The sequence below is a fragment of the Urocampus carinirostris genome, chromosome 6 (genome assembly GCF_059441175.1).
Source record: "Urocampus carinirostris isolate Australia breed hairy pipefish chromosome 6, RoL_Ucar_1.0, whole genome shotgun sequence".
NCBI lineage: Eukaryota > Metazoa > Chordata > Actinopteri > Syngnathiformes > Syngnathidae > Urocampus > Urocampus carinirostris.
The window spans coordinates 42,482,009-42,503,331 of NC_142354.1; the positions used below are offsets into that span (position 1 = coordinate 42,482,009).

At 39.6% G+C, this 21,323-nt stretch overlaps 1 protein-coding gene and 2 long non-coding RNA genes across 4 annotated transcripts in view; 2 read left to right on the forward strand and 1 right to left on the reverse strand.

Moving 5' to 3' along the window:
- Positions 1-21,323, forward strand: part of sox13 (SRY-box transcription factor 13) — an 83,955-nt gene that overhangs the window by 16,274 nt on the left and 46,358 nt on the right. The gene's annotated exons all lie outside the window — the stretch shown is intronic.
- On the forward strand, positions 8,016-9,187 carry LOC148364843 (uncharacterized). 2 transcript variants are annotated; one of them, XR_015850790.1, is made up of 3 exons: positions 8,017-8,152; positions 8,230-8,396; positions 8,813-9,187. It is a non-coding gene; the product is annotated as an uncharacterized LOC148364843 (long non-coding RNA). The 2 variants fall into 2 exon arrangements; XR_015850789.1 differs by having other exon boundaries at positions 8,016-8,396.
- Positions 9,271-10,747, reverse strand: LOC148364844 (uncharacterized). The gene is made up of 2 exons (XR_015850788.1): positions 10,500-10,747; positions 9,271-9,735 (listed from the first exon to the last, which is right to left on the reverse strand). It is a non-coding gene; the product is annotated as an uncharacterized LOC148364844 (long non-coding RNA).

Sequence of the window (21,323 nt, forward strand, 5' to 3'; positions counted from 1 at the left end):
AACAAACACAGTTTCTTCCACAGGGCCGTCACCACCCTTAACACACACCGCACTACAAACTGAAACTCTTGCAAACACACTACCTCATACAGTTGTAAAATTGTATTCATGGCTATGCTCACTTTGCATAATGTTGACTATTTTTTGCACAATGTTGACTATTTTTGCACTTAACGCATTTTGCACTGATACGATCCCAAAACTGCATGTAACATCCTACATGCCCACATTTCTTGTGTAAATATTGTGTAAATTATAACCTTATCTTCTTTGTTCCTTTATCTTCTTTGATTTCTTTTATCCTCACAGTTAAATGTGAGACTGGAGTGCCACGCCCAATTTCGTTGTCACTATATGTTCAACCCTTTTTTTAACAATGACAATAAAGGTATATTCTATTCTATTCTATTCTATATATATAATTTTGTTTAAAGGGACACAAGCTTTTGGAACAAGAACTAAATGCAAATGTGAAAACCCAGTGACATGATTTTCACCATTAACAAGCAAAAAGTAACAACTCTCACCTTTGCTCACTAACTCATTCACTTCCTTCTTTGAGAACTTTGCATTGTGATGCAAAAAATGTGAGCATGTCTATAAGGATGCTCTTAGTGATGACCGCTGCTAGCTGTGACTTGCATGATGTCTCTTTCTCATCATGAATCTTGTCATTGTTTGCTGTTTTCTATTGAGGTAGAATAGAATAGAATAGAATAGAATATACCTTTATTGTCATTGTTACAAAATGGGTTAACATATTGTGACAACGAAATTGGGCATGACACTCCAGGTCCACACATTCACAGTGAGGTAAAAAAGCCAAGAAGATAAAGGAACAGAGAAGATAAGGTTATAAAAACAAGGAGGATAAGGTTATAGTTATAGTTTACACAATATTTACACAAGAAATGTCGGCATGTAGGATGTTACATACAGTTTGGTATCGTAATACAGTACGAACAGGTAAGAACGTGTACTATGAGTACTATTATGGCACAATTTACAAGGACACAATAATCGCTCAGTCTTTGCCAGAAAAGTAAAACTTGATGCTTAATCTTAAACTTATTAACACCATTGTGTGCAAGTTGAGCTTTTTTTTATAAAGCACATTGAAATACTGCTTAAGCCTACTCCCTTTGGGCACATTGTTTATGATAATATTGTATTGTTTAGCTGATTTATTTCCAGAGTGTTTGGTGCAAATCATTTCTTGGTTTGTTAAGTAGTGGTAAGTTCTGTTTTTGTGTTGCGCCCAAATAAATTTTATTTTTTTATTTAACTGAAAAAAAATAGTATAGATAGATAGATACTTTATTCATCCCCGCAGGGAAATTCACACTTCCAGCAGCATCCCTGTGCTGGAGAACAAAACAATAATAAAGCGAAAAGAATACAATATACAAATACCCAATGTGACGTGTTGATACCCAATGTAGCATGTTAAATAAAGTTTCTAAATAGTGCTACACAAAATACACACTGCAATAAGAATACGGTAATATGCAATGTGGGGGGTGTGGTTTAATGTGGGCCTTACTCCGCCGGGTGGAGTTAAAGAGCCTCATGGCATGAGGAAGAAAAGATCTCCTCAGTCTGTCCGTGGTACAAGACTGTGACAGCAGTCTGTCGCTGAAGCTGCTCTTCTGTCTGGAGATAATGCTGTGTAGTGGATGAGATGAATTGTCCATGCATTTCCAGTGCCCGTCTCTCAGCTACTGTTGTCAGGCTGTCCAGCTCTGTGTCCACAACAGAGCTCGCTTTCCTCACCAGTTTATTGAGACGAGAGGCATCCTTCTTACATTAGTATCTCGCTCACTTACACGCAGTCGCCATTAGGCTATCAAGCAAACGCCAGCACATCAAGTGAGCAACTAGAGACTAACATTACGTTTCCTCACTTAATCACTCAGACTCAGCAGGAAAATGTAAACATTAAAACTTGATGCTCAATCTTTCCACAATTGTTTGAAAATTGAGGTTTTTTTTTTTTTTATGAAGCACAATTAAACACTGTTTACGATGTAAGTATCTCACATACACACGCGCGCAATAATTAATCATCTAAAAAGTCCACCAGTGGTAACTATCTGTCGATGAATAACTGGCACCTATGTTCTTTTTTTTTTCTTTTTCACTAATTATTACATAATTCGGGCTGGACGGCGGCACAGTGGTTAGCGCGTGTGCGGCACACTTCTAAGGTCATGGGTTCAAATCCAGCTACCAGCCTTCCTGTGCGGAGTTTGCATGTTCTCCCTGTGCTAGCCTGGGTTTCCTCCGGGCACTCCGGTTTCCTCCCACATTCCAAAAACATGCCTGTCAGGTTAATTGGTCGGTCCAAATTGTCCCTAGGTGTGAACGAGCGAGTGAGTCGTCTGTCTCTATGTGCCCTGCGATTGGCTGTCAATCAGTTCAGGGTGTCCCCTGCCCAGTGCCCGAAGACAGCTGGGATTGGCCCGTGACCCTACTGAGGATAAGCGGTGCAGATAATGGATGGATGGATGGATATTTCATAATTCAGTCACGTGTACTGTAGATCCAGGATTGTTGATATCACCGTCATGTGATTTGTTTTTCTTTTCCAGTGTGCTCAGAATAAAATTGTCTTTGTCATTGATACCAACATAGTTAACATTGTTAACTATGAGACTTGACATGGCACTCCAGGATAAACACATGATAAAGACTTAAAAGAGAAAATGAAGATTAAAGCCACCCCAAAATTGCAGTAAAATAAGTTACCCTTCAAATATAAAACTACCTCTTTATACAAGCAACAAAAATCTATGTGAATTTCCCTCCGGGGATGAATAAAGTATCTACCTACCTACCTACCTACCTACCTACCTACCTACCTACCTACCTACCTACCTACCTACCTACCTACCTACCACTGTTCTATTTACATGCTTAATCACAGCTGTAAATTATCAATAACAAACTTATTTTAATCATGTCATGATGATTTCTATAATGTTTCTGCAATGGCATATTTCAAGTTTGTTTAACTTGACTGAAACAGCACCAATTGATTTTAGAATTGAATAGAATATACCTTTATTGTCATTGTTACAAAATGGGTTGAACATATTGTAACAACGAAATTGGGCGTGGCACTCCAGTATCACATTTAACAGTGAGGATAAAAGAAAACAAAGAAGATAAAGGAACAAAGAAGATAAGGTTATAATTTACACAATATTTACACAAGAAATGTGGGCATGTAGGATGATACATACAGTTTTGGGATCGTATTAGTGCAATATGGGTTAAGTGCAAAAATAGGCAACATTGTACAAAATGAGCATAGGCATGGATACAATTTTACATCTGTATGAGGTAGTGTGTTTGCAAGAGTTTCAGTTTTTCGTGCGGTGTGTGTTAAGGTTGGTAATGGCTCTGGGGAAGAAACTGTCTCTGAGTCTGTTTGTTTTTGTTTTGTGTGACCTGTAGCGCTTGCCGGAAGGCAGCAGGTCAAAGAGGTGGTGAGAAAAGCCCTTGATGATGTTTTCTGCTCTGCTGAGGTAGCGACAGCAGGTAATGTCCTCCAAACTGGGTAGAGAGCAACCAACTATTCTCCGGGCTGTGTTGATGAACCTCTGCAGTGTTTTCTTGTCTGCTGCCGTGCACCCAGTATGCCACACCGTAATGCAGTATGTCAGAATGCTCTCCACTGTGCATTTGAAAAAGGACACCAGCAGATGCTGTTTCAGATGATTTTTCCTGAGCACTCTCAGGAAATGGAGTCGTTGCTGGGCCTTCCCTACCACCGGTAGGTCATTGCATAATGACATTTAACGGTATTGTTAGTGCGAAGGTGTTCATCCTCAAAATACAAGCTCCTACAGGACCAAGGTGTGTTTCTCAACCAGCAACCCTTTGTTGGAAACTATTTGGTGGTTGTTGTTGTTCAAGGAACTTAACTGCTTTCTCCTTTGACAGAGTGCCCATAATGATCTCCACGTTTTTCTTTTTTATCATTTGTTTGTGCACTTTTCCATTTTATGAACTTTGGTCGCACTCTTAGGTGAAGGTAGACAACCATTGAAGAACAAACAGTTGTTAATGTGATTGGATTTTTTTGAGTCAAACTACTTTTTATTTTGACTTCAATATATATACTGATTACTTGAGTTTGTTTTTATTTACGACCTGAACTAGTCCAGTGATTGGAAATTAGGGCCTATCACAGGATTTTCAGATTAATGAATCAATGTATATTTTTGTTGTATATGTATCGCCCCGGGCAGCACGGCGGCGCAGTGGTTAGCGCGTGTGCGGCACAGTTCTAAGGTCTTGGGAACCTCCTGAGTGGGTTCAAATCCAGCTACCGGACTTCCTGTGCGGAGTTTGTATGTTCTCCCTTGCGTGGGTTGTCCTCCCACATTCCAAAGACATGCATTTCAGGTGGATTGGCCGGTCCAAATTGTCCCTGGGTGTGAATGAGCGAGCGAGTTGTCTGTCCCTGTGTGCCCTGGGACTGGCTGGCAACCAGTTCAGGGTGTCCCCTGCCCACTGCCCGATGATTGCTGGGATGGGCTCCAGCACCCCCGCGACCCTACTGAGGATAAGCGGTGCAGCTAATGAGATGAGATGTATCGCCCCTACACAACTTTTTCACACGCAAATACAAGTTGTTTTAAATGGACTCTGTGTAATATTTGACCACTGTATGTATGTTGTATAGTGTAGCGCAGGGCTCTCCAACATGCTGCCCGCGGGCACCAGGATGCCCCCCAAGAACAGCTTAGGTGCCCGCCAACCTGCTCTGAAAATATCTCATCAGTGCTGGGTTATTGTGATTTAATTGTAAAATACCAGGTGATAACATAGTGACGGTATAGTGATAAAATGATGAGTTGTTATTTTACAACTTGTATATAAAACTGGGTACCCTTTGCGCTAGTTAGTAACAAAAATGTGCTCTCAGCCTGAAAAAGGAGTAGTGCAACCAGAAACGAGTGCTCCAAAGCACAAGGAAGAAACTACTAAGGCTCAAAGTGAAGCATGCACCGTAAACTAACCAGTGTTGATTTAACGCCCAGGGAAAATATGTAGTGTTAAAATGTAATATTTAAGTGTTAACACTAGCCCAAATTGGATCAAAAGCTGACTTGTCCACTACTTATTTCTTTCCATTTGAATGTCTTAAACCACAGGTGTCAAACTGCCGGCCCGCGGGCCAAATCAGGCCCGCTAAGGGATTGTATCCGGCCCGCGAGACAACGCTGAGGGAAGCGCAAGAGAAAAACGAGCTGCAGGTTAAAATATGTCCACTTGATGTTGCCAAAGCCAGGCGCCTCTCACAAACGCTGTACTTGTATTTCTTTCTTTCTCTCTCTCTTTCACTCTATCTCTCGTCCTAACTTTTCCTCTCACCTTCTATCTTTTGCTCTTTCACTCGCTCTTTCTCTCTTTTTCTTTCTTTGTTCCTCTTCTTCCCTTTTGCTCTCTGTGTCTTTTTACTTTCTTTGGCTCTCTCTTTTTTTCCTTTTCTCTCTCTCTCTTGCATTCCCCTCTTTCTCCCCTTCTCTTTCTCTCTTTCTATTTCTGTTTGGATTTCTTTTTCTCTCTCTTTCTTTCCTCCTCTTTCACAATTTATTTTTTCTCTTTATGTTTCTCATTGCGCTCTCTCTTTTTTACCTCTCTCTCTCTCTTTCTTTCTCCCTTTCTCTTTTTTATTTGTCCCACCCTCTCTCTTTTTCCTCTCCCTCTCTCTTATTTCGTTCTCCTTTTTTTTCTTTCTCCTCAATCTACTAATCTTTCTTTGTTTTCTTTCTTTCTTTCCTTCTTTCTCCCATCTTTCCTTTTCTTTCTCTCTTTCTTTCTCCATTTCCTTCTCTCTTTCTTTGTTTCTTTGTTTCTTTCTGTCCATCTCTCCATTTCATTCTTCCTTCCTCATTAGTCCGGCCGGCCCCTGAGAGAATGTTTGTTCTATCTTGTGGCCCCCGAGTTCAAATGAGTTTGACACCCCTGTCTTAAACGAATTAACATGTTTTAAAAAAAACAACCCTTTTTTTTTCATATGTATACGTGTAATTGGGATTTAGAAAAAAACAAGTAGTATCTTAGGTTATTTAAAACAAAGAAAGCTGTCCAGAGTTATGACGACCCAGGCGGTTATAGGATCTGTGAAATGTACATTTTTGCTGGTATGAGAAATGCTCCAAAATAGCCACAATTATTATACTGCATATTTGATCATGTAAGGACTACACACTTCTTTGACATGTTGGTAATGGTTTATGACCACTTTATAGCCAGTGTTCTGGTTTGCCCGCGTCCCTGCGTCCTAGACGCATCATTTTTGCTGGGGACGCATAGTGTCAAATCAATGTGCGTCCCTGGGACGCAACTTTTTTGACAAAAAATTGTCATTATTGCACTCCAAACTTTTCGTCAGGCAGATCCGACAGATGTTGTTTTGGTCTCGCGGTTCGAGTTTTCGTCTGCACGCCGATCTCGAGTTGTGTGGTGAAAAGTCCGTCCCTTTTTAGAGAACCGGCTTTTTCGGCTCAACTCATTCAAGACAGCCGGCTCTCAAACGGCTCACTTGCTTTGATGCATTATATTACGAATGATGATGATGTATAAAGAAGTTAAGAAAAAAAGGAAGTATAAAAGGAGAAAATGAAAAAAAGACAGGTTTGTGGTTATCCCTTTAATCGGTATATTACCAACAATAATTTGATGCAGAAAAAAATTTAATAATTTGATGATTAGAACTGAATGAATATAGATTTTTATTATATATTTGTCGCTGATTTACAATCTCGATAACACAAAATTTTGGGGACCCATAGATCTCTGTTGGGACCCATAAATTTTTGAGCATGCGAGTCCCCGGGACTCATCACTTTTCACAGGTAGCTGAAGTTCTTGAAAATAAAATAAAAAAGAAGCACTTTATTTACCACTCCAAGCCTACTAAAATTAAACTGAAATCAACCATTGTTACTTCGTGATAGAGCAGTCTTAATCCGTCAAATTTGTAAATCTGAATCTCCAGAGGACATGTGCCTTTGTGTAGGAAAAATAGAATAGAATAGAGAATAGAATATACCTTTATTGTCATTGTTGCAAAGTTAGCATATTGTGACAACAAAATTGGGCATGACACTCTAGTTTCACACATTCACAGTGAGGTAAAGAAACCAAGAAGATAAGGAACGGAGAAGATAAGGTTATAAAACAAGGAGGATAAGGTTATAGTTATACCGTAAATTCTGGACTATAAGCCGCTACTTTTTTCCCAAACGTTCAACCCTGCGGCTTATTCAGTGATGCGGCCAATTTGTGTAATTTTTCTAACGGCCGCCAGCGGCGCTCGAGTACGAAAGGTAAGATTTAGACTGCAACTTCTTAGCTTGTGCACAAATTAAACTAGCGTAGACATATCCTCATCTTGCAAATTGCAAAAAGAAAGGCACATGACGCATTTTTCAAGCTATACGCAGTCGAGCAGTCCGATATAGGACTTACTTTACGAACCTGATGCTAACGTGTTTTCAAATAAGGGAGCGTGGAACCACGTCTATATGACAAAGTCTCTTTCCCATACTGGGGAAGACGACTTTGATGACGTCAGTTATGAGGAGGAAGATGAGGACGGTTTACCGTGGTTATTACAAGTACGGTGTGTTTTTTTTAACAGAGCTGTTTGCTGTGTTGCGAGCGTGTTGCTAGTAGCGTTTTGCTACCCTTCACAGGCACGGTTTGGGATGAAAGTTATAATATTATTATTAAAGCTTTGAAAACTCTCTCAGTGTACCGTCTTTTTTTGTAAATATGTGTAACCATGTATAATATGTATTTGCAACTGTATATTTTTGTAATGTATTTATTTTAGAAACTTTTTCTGATATGTTTTGTATGAGCAAATGAGAAAGAAGGGGCGGGGCAAACGCGGGCTGACGGGAAGTGGAGTAAAAGTGAGACGTGTTTGTGGACGCGGCCGACAATAGTGGATATATATTTTTCCCACCCTTACCTTTGGAAATATAGGCCCAATCCCATTTCTCTCACTCGGCCCTGAGGACCCTCCAGTGAGGTCCCTCGATAGAGGAGTGCCCTCCGCCGGTGGAGTGCAAAGTGGAGATGGTTTGGACAAGACTTGCAAGGTTCCACCCCTGTCCAGGAGATGGCGGTAATATTAATTGGCTGTAGACCTCAGTGACGTATTGGTCTACGTCACATGTAAACAACTCGAGTCTCAACCCGTAGTGTGTCAGTTGGAGAGTTCGTGCAACGTTAAAAATGCCCGCTACTGCTGTGTTATTACCGATTGCCTGAAAGCTCTTCATCTTTTCCGTGTCTCCAATCAACGGAGGAGAAATGTGCTATACTGAAGACAGCTTCGGCGCTATGTAGTGCTGATTCATCTTTACAAGGTACGTACACTCATTAAAAAAATGACCCGTTCGGTCATATACAGTAAGAGTTAACATACAATGCACGTTCACATAATACCCTAGTTTGTGTAGACATAAATGGCAATCTACTTATTAGTATCTTAATGCCATTTTATGACATATTGTAGGGGTCTTGAATCTGTGACATGACGAAACGTAAACAAACACAAGAACAGTCCACCTGACCCTTTAGCTGGCATAATATCGTCACCAAACTTCCCTGTACGACCCAAAAACCTTAGTTCATAAGGAATTTAATTCAAAAGAGTTGTCATTGAATATAAAAAGGTAATTTCAACATTTTTTCATGATGCTTACATCACAGTTAAAGCGGTCTTTTTCTTTTCTATGCCCACATTTATGTCTAAATTGATTTGTTATCTATTGTGTTCCAGAGTGGCTGTCCCATAAGCGTGGACAGGTTGGACAGGAATGCTCCCATCCTGTGCTTATGGTTGGATGTAGAGTCAGAACTCATTCAGGACTTAAGGTTGAGCAAGAAGGTTATGTGGGCCCTGCATGAGCTGCTAAAGAGGGAACAGGGCCGTGGCTGGAGGTCCTGATCTACGTGTACTGGCTGGCCCACGCTCTGTCCTACCGTGTGGTGTCACGGGTCTTCAGGGTTCCCAGGTCCACCGTACAAAGAATTGTCCACAGTTAATATGGAATAAATTGCCCAAAAGCCATATTTAGGCTCTTTAAGTCAGACCCACATTTGCATTATGTGCTTTTCTGCATTACTATTCAATAAACATCTTCATTTTGAGTAACACCTTGGTGGTTTATTTCATAATGATGTGAGATACTGTGTGTGAACTATGTGACTGTTGGAAAGAAAACAACTACAAATCACTCCAGCTTAAATAATAGTTTACTTTCAGAAAAACAAACTCACATTGGGCCAAAATACATAATAGTAAATAATGTGTCACAAATTTTAACAAAAATATACCAATACTTCCATGAAGCTGGAAAACACAAACTGGAACTTCATTGAGTTCTTAATAAAAAAAACAATATTATCCTTTTATAAAACAAAGGGAAACATTGCAGAGATGTCACTGTTCTGGAAATTTGTCCACGAGCTTCCCAAAAAGGACGGGAACCGCTCAGTTTTGGCCACAGTTTCTTCGAGCCTTTTCCTCACTCCGGCAGACTCCGCTTTCAAAAAGTCAAGGAGTGTATCGTGCTTCCTTTTTTTTCTGGGTGATTTGGGGTTTGGCGCCGGATTAGAAGGTGCCAACGACGTGCCCGGTGGTGTGGATGGCGTGGTAGCTGTGATGGTGACCAGCTCTTCCACGGGACGTTCTACAGTGGCCTTTAGGTTGGGTGGAAAAAACAAGAATTACTTAATGCTGATGTATTGTACAAAAACAACTGAGTATAGGATGCTCAGCAAGTTGATGTGAGACAGGAAATTATAGGATGTGTTCTGGATAATTATTTGATAGTGAATAGATACACAAAATTGACATGTTATTCTTATGGCTGTATGAGCCTTCTATTGGCCAGCATCACATATGCTTTAGAATTGTCTCCACATTTGGACAACATTTTGAGAAGGTAATTAGTTTACTTAATATGTGTTTACAGAGAAGGCAGTGGACTATGTGATAGTAGTTTGTTTCAACTGTATTTCCACGTGAAATTCGGAGACATTACTCATAATGCATGATGAAAACTAATGCATTCTGATCTCACATGAAAGAATCATATTGTAAATAAAACACGACACCCGAAATTGTGTGCAGTAAACAAGCGCTTATGTTCAGAACGGTATTCTGACTATGCTCCTTTAGCGACTGGCCATGTACAGTAGATGTAAAAGGACGACTCGTTTAAGATAAAAACAGGGATGGGCTGAACCGTGATTTTCTGCCCAGTTATCCTACTTTAAAGTTTGTAGCGTGAAGATTTTTTTTTGCCAGCTCCCTTGGTAGATTAGTGCACTTCGTAAAGTAGCGATTTTGCAATGTTCGTGTTTTAACGCGAAAATACGATTTTCTATTGCATTTACGTCTAACTAAGATATCTCAATACATTTTGTTGCAAATACATGCGTGGTTGTGGAAAACTACTTACATTTGTGCGGTTCCTTTCCGGGCATGTTTGTTGATATTGAGAATTCGCAAAGCCTTCTGGGTAGTCACTTCGCCGCCAAGTGAGGTCGAGAGCCCCCTCGGTCTTGAAGTGGCTACGACATGGTTTGAGGGCACTTCTGCCTCGGTCTTGAGAGTATCGGGACACACCCCATTTTCACGTGAACGCGCAAACCGAGTGACTAGGGCACATAGCGAGTGAAAGTGCGAAGAATGGGACTCAGCCATACACTTTTTCCTTGGATTACTTTCAACGGGCACCTGGACTCTGCAGGTCTGCATTAAATTTTAAGTACCGGTATCATTTTCCGTTCATTTTGCCGGCTGTGCTTTTTGGACTGTATCGGGTAAAGGTTAATTCTGTTTGAAGAAAACCAAGCATATTCACAATTTTGATATCTGTCAATATGACATTTTAACAATTTTTCCGACATAACAAAATTGTTTAATTGATGTTAAAAATGTAAAAAAAAATGGTTAAAACGTCATACTGTTAGATATAACGAAATTGCGAATGTGCTTGATTGCTGTTGAGATTGTCGAGAGGGGTTGTTCAAACCTCACATTGTTTGTTTGCTGTTATTAGTGTCAATAAATTTGTTCAAACCAAAAAAAAGGTTAATTTCGTGTTTGTATTCTATTTTTCAATGTGGGCGCATGCGGCTAATATACAGGTGCGGCTTGTGTATGTACAAAATCGGTTTTCGTCCCGAAATGTAGTGGGTGCGGCTTATAATCGGGTGCGCTCTATAGTCTGGAATTTACGGTAATTTACACAATATTTACACAAAGAAATGACGGCATGTAGGATGTTACATACAGTTGGTATCGTAAGGGTTTGTGCAATATGCATTTGGTGCAAAAATAGTCAACATTTTGCAAGAAACATAGACACGAGTACCATTTTACGTTCGTATGAGGTAGTCTGTTTGCAAAAATCTCCTGTCCCTAAGAAGCGCATGCTCGCAAAGCAGAAAGAGTGTGATTAGGCGGTCAGCAAGCAACTTCATGCATGATGTCGGTCTTATTGGAGCTGGTTAAGACCAGCGGCTCCAACTTGTTTGTGGCATACGTGGTTATATAAACCGGCGGACAAAGACTAATGGCCTCCTGTCGCTCCTCACCGTGGAGATGAACAGACCCCCAGTAGAATCACCTGTTGTGTTCAATGCCGTTTCCATAGTAACACCTTAGAGCACTGGCCCCTTGCCCTGTAAGACCCTCAACAAACACAGACCCCCACCACTCTTATTTGGAGTGCCATAAAAACACATGCACACATGCACACACACTTTGTGCACACATGGGTTTTCTTCAGAGGGACCAGTGAATGTACCGAGGATATAAAGTGTGCCGGGCTAAAGGAGGGAGCACATTGTGAGAGTTGGGCTTCCTTTGTCTGTGCTACCCTTAAGGAGCTGAGAGTAGAAAGGGTGAGGGAGTGCTTGGAGTGTTTGGGGGAGCCTTTGTGAAATAAATACAAAAAAGTGTCCTTCATACACATCCTTTCTTCCCTTTCTTCTCTTCGGTCTCTTTACTGAGAGAGTGTTTTGTCTTCTCCCCCGGCCCGTCTTCCTTAAATGCCGCTGACTCTTCTCACTAGCCATCACAATACATGACCTGTTTCAGAGAAAGTGACTGGCTAAGTGAGTGAGCAAGAGAGGAAGAGAAAAAGAGAACCCACCTTTGCTAAAGAACAGATTTTTACCTTGTTTATTTTGAAGAAATTGCTAGATTCTGTACGCTTTTTGCAATTCCTCTTCCAATTTTGATTACTGTAAATTCCGGACTATAAGCCGCTACTTTTTTCCCTAACTTTCAACCCTGCGGCTTATTCAGTGATGCGGCCAATTCATGTAATTTTCTCGAGTGTTGCTACCATTAACTTCCCACCGTTTGGGATGAAAGCTATATTATTATTATTAAAGCTTTGAAAACTCTCTCGGTGTACCGTCTTTCTTTGTAAATATGTGTAACCCATGTATAATATGTATTTGCGACTCTATATTTTTGTAATGTATTTATTTGTATTTATTTTAGACACTTATACTGATATGTTTTGCACGGGTGAACGAAAAATGAGGGGCGGAACAAACGCGGGGTGCCGAGTTTAAGTGGGGACCGCTAAAGGTGAGGGACAAACAAGGAAAGAAGAGGGGGTAAAAAGTTGGTTCAAGAAAAAGGAGTTGCGTGAGTAACTGTGTTCATCTGATATATTTTTCCCACCCTTACCTTTGGAAATATACACTTTTTCCCTTGGATTACTTTCAACGGGACCCGGACTCTGCAGGTCTGCATCAAACCTTAGGTACCGGTATCATTTTCCGTTCATTTTGCCGGCTGTGATTTTTGGACTGTGGACTTTAATGAAGGACATTTAGTTTCAATCGCGGGACTTGAAGTCGAGTTTGGGTTAATTTTGTGTTTGTGTTACATGTTTAAATGTGGGCGCATGCGGCTTATATACAGGTGCGGCTTGTGAATGTACAAAATCGGTTTTCCTCCCGAAATGTGGTGGGTGCGGCTTATAATCAGGTGCGCTCTATAGTCCGGAATTTACGGTAGCTACAAATTGATACTGATAATCAGGGTTGGGTAGGGTTATTTTAACTTGATTACTTTCAATGACTTTTGCATTACTCCAATACCAAATATGCTAATAAAAGACAAAATAAACTAAATATGAATAAAATGATGACTCACAACACGTGGTAAGCTTTCTCTCCTGGCTTTGATCTCTTTGATCTCCGGCAAAACCAACATAAAATGCGACAGAAACAAAATGAAAATAAATCCAAACAGCTTGCCAACATCATTTTTGCCGTTCCATGTATTCCGTTACTCCCCAAGCCTGCACCAAATTTAGTCATTTTATTCATATTTAGTTTCTTTTGTCTTTTAAAAGCATATTTGGTATTAGAGTAATCCAAAAGTAACTGAAAGTAATCAAGTTAAAGTAACCCTACCCAACCCTGCTGATATTTGCAGGATTTTTACAGGTGCTTGAAATCATTGAAAATGCTTGAATTTTATGTGGTGTTTTTAAGGATTGATAAGTGCTTGAATTTTTAGTAAAGTGCTTGTAGATGTTTGAAATTGTTGCCATGTTTCTCAACAAGTCTGCTTAAAAATGATGCATTGTGCCCTGGTGGCTTTGCTTTGCCATTGAATTTCTTCTTCCATCGATTAACTGCAGCCGGCATCGCCCCATATGGGTCGCGCCCAAGAGGACAGGTGCAAGCTACATCTATGAAACGAAATGATCTGCATTTCTATAGCGATTTTCAAGTCAATGACTTCCCAAAGCGCTTTACAATGTACTCTACATTTCCCAATAGCGGCCTTGTATTGCACCCATGTAAGACGCTAACCTGCTTATTGGGGGTATTAGGGGTTCAGTGTCTTCCCCAAGGACACTTCGACATGTAACACGGACGAGCCGGGATTCGAACTGGGATCCCTTAATCCCAAGACGAGCGCTCTACCTCCTGACCTACTGCCGCCCCCAATAATGAAATGTGTATTAGTGGATTACGTATCAATTCTGGACATTTATTATTGGTCATGCAAAAAATTAAGGTAGCATATTCCAGTGGTAAATTGTATTCATTTTTCTGAAGCGATTTATTCAAAAAACAATGTATTCGCAATTTACTTAAAATCCCCAAATCATGTTTTGACAGATTAAGATTAAGAATCTACTTTATTTGTGGCTCTGCAAAATAAATGATTCACACCTGATTTTTTTCTTTTTTGGACAAATTGCAAAGTTGGCTCTAAAATTCCTTAAAAAGTGCTTTAATTTGGAATGATGAACGGACCCTGTAAATATCTAAAAAGACATTCATTCAGTATAAAAATCATATTAAATAAATCATGATAATATTTTGGCGCCATCAATACAAAACGAAAAAAATTGTGTTTGTCAAATAACAAACAAAAAACATACAAATGTATCTTATACTCACAGATTTGTACTTTTTTTTAACAAAGTGCAAAAAAAGGGATCTTTGTTGTTTAATGGACATGAGCTTTTAGAACAAGAAATCCTTGCAAATCTGAAAACCTTTTGATGCATAAAAGCATAACACCCGGCATTGCCGGGCATTCTACTTTAGCGAGGACACAATAATCACTCGGACTTTGCAAGAAAAGTAAAACCTGAAGCTTAATCTTAAACTTAAAAACACCATTGTGTGCAAGTTGAACTTTTTTTTTTTTATACAAAACACAATCAAACACTGCTTAAGCCTACTCCCTTTGGGCACATGATAATATTGTATTGTTCAGCTGACTTTTTTTCCAGTGTGTCTGGTGCAAATTATTTGTTGTTCAATTTTGCTAGTGGTTGGTACCGTATTTTCCGCACTATAAGGCGCACCTAAAAGCCTTTATTTTTTTTCAAAATCTGACCATGCGCCTTATAATACAGTGCGCCTTATATATGGATCAAAATTTACCGGCGTTTCATTTCCTAACCAATGTGTCAATCATCATTTGAATCAGTCACTATTGGCTATAGTTGATCGGAGGTAAAGGGGGCGGATCCTTTTTATCATTTACAGGCTCGCATAGGCTAAAGGGGCAAAACAAAGCCTGCAATTGGCCAAAAAAGATGAATGTGAATCACATGTTGGGTTGCACTACGGCATAGAGAAAACATTTTTTACTATTCTGTATTTGTAAATATTTTACTCTGCTGGATTTACTACACTCACTGTTGTAAGAAGACCATGGTTACGTATCATTATTGAACGTGACGGCTGCAAGAGAACTTAGGTGAGCTATGCGGATTTATATTTTCCCGGTATCTTGTTTTAGAACGATCTTGATGTTTCTGTGATGAGTCTATTTTTGAACTAAATTCAATTCAAAGTATTTATTGTCATATGCACAGTAAAGAACCCCGTTTCCCTGCACAATAAAATTCTTACTTTGCTGTCCACACAGTTGCCAGCAAAAAATAAAATGCAAACTAAGAAATGTTTGGCATTTCTTGAATCCCAAGACTTTAACCTTCCGAATGATATTTGGAACGATGCATTTGAGTGGTTGGTGACCTCGTACAGACACTGTTTCCGCACGTGTTCTCGACACGTATTTGCGTCTTTGCAAGCTTTGGGAATGTTAAGGGGGTAATAAGTTGGACTGAACTATCTGACTGTTTTGTCCACTTTCCCATTGTAGCGCCTTATTATCCGGTGCGCCTTGTGTATGGAAAATATAGGACCAAAAACTTTTTTGGGGGTGCGCCCTATAACCCGGTGCGCCTTATAGTGCGAAAAATACTGTACTTTTTTGTGCAGGTTAGCTAAAATCGGTGTAATGTGATCAAACTTTCTTGTCTTAGTTAAAAGCCTCGCTGCAGCATTTTGAACCCTGAAGGCTGGGAAAAAAATACTGGAAACATGACTGCAGATAAGAAGGTTACTTTTTTTTCTTATGAGATTATTTATGATGTATTGCATTTTCATTTTCAGAGCTGATGGATCTGACAGATTTCATGTTTTCCTTGATGTGGTAGCTACTGTTCATGAATGTTGCTTGTCTGCACCTAAAGTTCACAATTAATTGTTGCTAAATACAGACTTAAGGCACATTGTCAGTTTTTGCAGCAGGTAAATCAGTTAAAGCTCTTTGTTGTCGGTAACTTGTGTTTGTTGGTGGTAAATACCGTAAATTCCGGACTATAAGCCGCTACTTTTTTCCCTAACTTTCAACCCTGCGGCTTATTCAGTGATGCGGCCGATTTATGTCATTTTTCTAACGGCCGCCAGCGGCGCTCGAGTGTTGCTACCATTAACTGCCCTGTCAAAGCTATATTATTGTTATTAAAGCTTTGAAAACTCTCTCGGTGTACCGTCTTTCTTTGTAAATATGTGTAACCCATGTATAATATGTATTTACAACTGTATATTTTTGTAATGAATTTATTTGTATTTATTTTAGACACTTATTGTTTTGCACGGATGAATGAAAAAGGAGGGGCGGAACAAACGTGGGGTGACAAGTTTAGTGGGGACCGCTAAAGGTGAGGGACAGACAAAAAAAAGTGAAGAGGGGGATAAAAAGTTGGTTAAAGAAAAACGAGTTGCGTGAGTAAATGTGTTCATCTGATATATTTTTCCCACCTTTACCTTTGGAAATATACACTTTTTTCCTTGGATTACTTTCAACAGGACCCGGAGTCTGCAGGTCTGCATCAAACCTTAAGTACCGGTATCATTTTCCATTCATTTTGCCGGCTGTGATTTTTGGACTGTGGACTTTAACGAAGGACATTTAGTTTCAATCGCGGGACTTGAAGTCGGGTTTGGGTTAATTTGTTTTTGTGTTACATGTTTAAATGTGGGCGCATGCGGCTTTTATACAGGTGCGGCTTGTGTATGTACAAAATCGGTTTACCTCTTAAAATGTGGTGGGTGCAGCTTAAAATCAGGTGCGCTCTATAGTCCGGATTTTACGGTATATTTTCCAAACCTTTTCAATGTATTCAAACAAAATTATTTCTCCTAAAGAAAGTTTTAACATAATAGCATTGCTTTATTTCTACATTTTATTTGACAACAAATTAAATCAAGCCTTTAAAAGATCTATACTCAACATTTTAAGATCTCAATAATCTGCTTAAAATTCGCAAACCTTTGACACCGCTAATAATAACAACAAAATGCCTGCTGCACCTTCAGAATAGAATAGAATATGCCTTTATTGTCATTGTTACAACATGGGATATGCTGTGACAACGAAATTGGACGACTCCAGTTCCACATTTACAGTGAGGATAAGGAAACAAAGAGATAAAGGAACAAAGAACTAACTGACTTTGTTGTAAGTAGGCTTTGTTTTCCTCCGGGGGTTGGGGGGTTGGGAGGGGGTTTGGTGAGGGTCAAACAGAGTTGCTGGATACAACCGGAATGTTTGATGTTTGATCTTACATTACACATTACACATAGTCCAGTGTTTTTCCGAATGTTGAGTACAATGTTGAGTTTATTCTCCTTTTTTTCCCCAAATATCATTGACATTCTCAAGTTTACGGAAAGATCCAAGTTCCCTGGGTGCCAGCCTGAGGTGCCAAAAAAACACACCTCTTTGTTGTTCACGCCCTAACTGTTATTTTAAATACAAATAATTGTTAGGCGTGTCAGTAGTCTTGACAAGAAAATACATAACGATGAAAAGAAGGTGTGTTGTTATAATTTTTTTAAACAATGCTCAATTACCTTTGTTGGCGGTCTGGCTTAAATTAAGAACACACACGCTATTACCGTATTTTCAAGACTATAAGGTGCACATAAATGTGTTGATTTTCTTCAAAATGTGTTTCTGTTGATGTTGTAATGCGAACTTAGCAGAGGACACCATGAGAACGTTGAAAGTGGAGGTGTGGGTGATGATTGTATATGAAAGAAGGGGTATTTGCGTTATGCATATTATTATGACATCATCAGCGAGCATCACTATTGTTCATACTGTAAGTATCTTTTGACACTGACAGAAACCTGTCTTTCTTTGTAAATATGTGTAACCGATGTATAATATGTGTTTGAGACACTTATTCTGATATGTTTTGCGAATTAAAAAAGAGGGGCGGAGCAAACGCGGGCTGACGGGAAGGGGGGTAAAGGTGAGTGAGACCTGTTGTCGCGGCTGGATGTTGAGGGTCAAACAGAGTTGCCGGATACAACCGAATGTTTACTCTTACATTACACATAGTCCAGTGTTTTTCCGAATTGCTCAGTCCACAATTGAATGGATTTGGGAGTACAGTCCATAAACATGCCCGATTAAAGTCGCCGTCAACGATAAAGCTCCGTTGGGGTGTGCAAGCTGCTGTTTATTGATAGCAGCGGGCAGGAGATTTAGCGCTATGCTAACGTTAGCATCCGGTGAAACGGTCAGCGGTGGAAAGTAAACAGCAAACACAAAGACCACAGTTAACTCTCCGGTACATAGAAGGGTCTGCACGATACTGCTAGAAACTCCATATCGAGTGAGCAGTGTGTTGTTGTGTTGTTAATGTGGGTGCATGCGGCTTATATACAGGTGCGGCTTATGTAAGTACAAAATGGGTTTTTCTCCTAAGATGTGGTGGGTGCGGCTTATAATCAGGTGCGCTCTATAGTCCGGAATTTACGGTAAATGCATTGTTGGCACTTGACTTGCTGCAGTACGGTTAAACATGTTCATGGCAAATGACTACAACAAAAGACAGTCCTGGCTGGCTCACCTTGCTAGTTCTGCCCTATTCCTTGGACTTGCTCAGACAAGCACCGGTTGCCCATCACTGATTTTCTATGATCCGCTTAGCAGGGAGCAAACATGATCAAGGTTTGGCGTTTTTTGAATGCTAAGCACTTATTCTTCCGTTCATTCTTTAGAGTCTGTACAAAGCTTCACCAAAAGAACTGAAGAAGAGAAGGAATATAAGAATGAAAAGAGAGGCTTTTGTGTCTCGCGCCCGGAGTGCTCATTTTTTAATGAGGCCTGGGCAAAAAGACTTGGTTTCAAACCATGTGTGTGCGCCTGCTTTGTTCAATTGTCCAATAAGTTTCAGATAACACTTTGATTCACATGCACTCTTTTCAGGCTTTAGTTGGAATGACTCAAATATTCCATAATCTTTTCAAAATCTGCAAAAAGCTCCTGAAAATATTCTATGAGACAGTAGTGGCAAGCGCCCTCTTCTATGCGGCAGCGTGTTGGGGAGGCAGCGTCAAGAAGAAGGATGCCTCTCGTCTCAATAAACTGGCTAGGAAAGCGAGCTCTGTTGTGGGCAAAGAGCCGGACAGCCTAACAACAGTAGCTGAGAGACGGGCACTGGAAGAGCTGCGGTCAATCATGGACAATCCATCGCATCCACTACACAGCATTATCTCCAGACAGAAGAGCAGTTTCAGCGACAGACTGCTGTCACTGTCTTGTACTACGGACAGACTGAAGAGATCTTTTCTTCCTCATGCCATGAGGCTCTTTAACTCTACCCGGCAGAGTAAAAGCCCACAGTAAACCACACCACCTACATTGCATATTACCAAATCTTATTGCAATATGTATTCTGTGTAGCACTATTTAGTTATTCTATATAACACGCTACAGTGGGCTTTTGCACGTTACACTGGGTATTTGTATATTGTATTCTTTTGCTTTATTATTGTATTGTTCTCAGCTCAGGGATGCTGCTGGAAATGTGAATTTCCATTCGGGGATGAATAAAGTATCTATATATCTATCTATAAAATAATGTAACTTGGAATGAAGTGTACCTGCAACAAGACATGCTGTATAGTCTTTTTATCTCCACATTTATAATTTTTTCTGGAAAATATATTTTTTTTTTCTATGCTGAATGAATTATAGTCCTTTACTATGGCTAAATTGTGACATTTCTCAGTAGTCTTCAATAAAAGTGATGTGAAACTTCAGATTGACTACAGAGAAATTGCAAAAGGAAATGTCAGGGTACGCGTATGATGGTCCTCTCAGTGAGGTTTTTAGCCAGAAATTGATTCAGTGTTCATTTGAGCTGTGAAAAGTGATGGGTCCCGGGGACTGGCATGCTCAAAAATCGATGGGTCCCAACAGAGATCTATGGGTCCCCAAAATTTAGTGTTATTGGGGTTGAAATTGTAAATCAGCGACAAAAATATAAATAAATATATACATCTATATATTCATTCAGTTTTAATCATCACAGTCAATTGGTAATACAAAGCAGTTTTCAGTTTAGAAAAATATTGTACATTATACAAAATAATATTGCTGAAATATTAGTCTATATATTCATGCAGTTTGAATCACTTCAGATTTTTCAGTTCATATGTTCTTAGTGGTTTGCTGTCCCGCCACAGTTGCCTTCTCAAGGTCCGGTTGCAGCAACAGAATTTCCATAGCTAATTTGTTGTTTTCATTGTCTTTGTGCCGATCCAATGTGCTTTTCTGAAAGTTCGTATTGCGAAATGATTTATGCAATCCAGTTTTTTTGTCACGCTGGGTGCACGCATCACAGAACATATAGCCTCCATTATCATCCTCCTCATAGCGTAACCAGGAATATAATTGAGTTCATTTTGGCAGAAAAGTCCTTTTCTTGCTCAGGAGTATTCTTTTGTTTATCTTTTGTCGAATTGTTCGCTTCAAAACACGTGTTTTCCTTGCCATCGCGGTCTTCTGAAGAATTTCTCCGCTGTTTTTTCGTGCCAGAATTATTGCCGTTGTTACCACTTTCTGTATTATGTTTCGACTTATTACCGACACTGAGGAAATTACCAATTTTTTATTGATTTGCACCTATTACCAACTGTTTTTTTATGTTTTAACTTGTTGAAACATATCTAACGCAATCTGTTCAAAATTCATATCTGAATAACAGTAAATATGTTCCTCCACAGCTTGCTAATATGGAAATGAATGATGCATTAATAAAAAAAAAAAAGCAACATATTTTTCTTGAAACGTATTATATATCTCGTGCCGTTGCCCATGCCTTTAGTTTTCAACTCCTTAACCAATTGTGACTTAATGCTCTTTGTGCTCAAAGAAATTCACGTTCTTCTGTTTTTTGGCTTTATCCAATTATTCTGCAACATAACGGCACAGAATTTAAATCGGCCTGTTTTTTATGCTTCTGTTTGTTTAACACTACATCTGACTTAATCCGATGTCACATTGTGTTATTATGTTTATAAAGGCAGCTGTTTACTCATGGTGGTAAAAAGGCTTTTCATTTTAATGACTCGTTGTGTCATGAACAGTGTTCTGGTTTGCCCGCGTCCCTGAGTCCTAGACGCATTTTTTTTGCTGG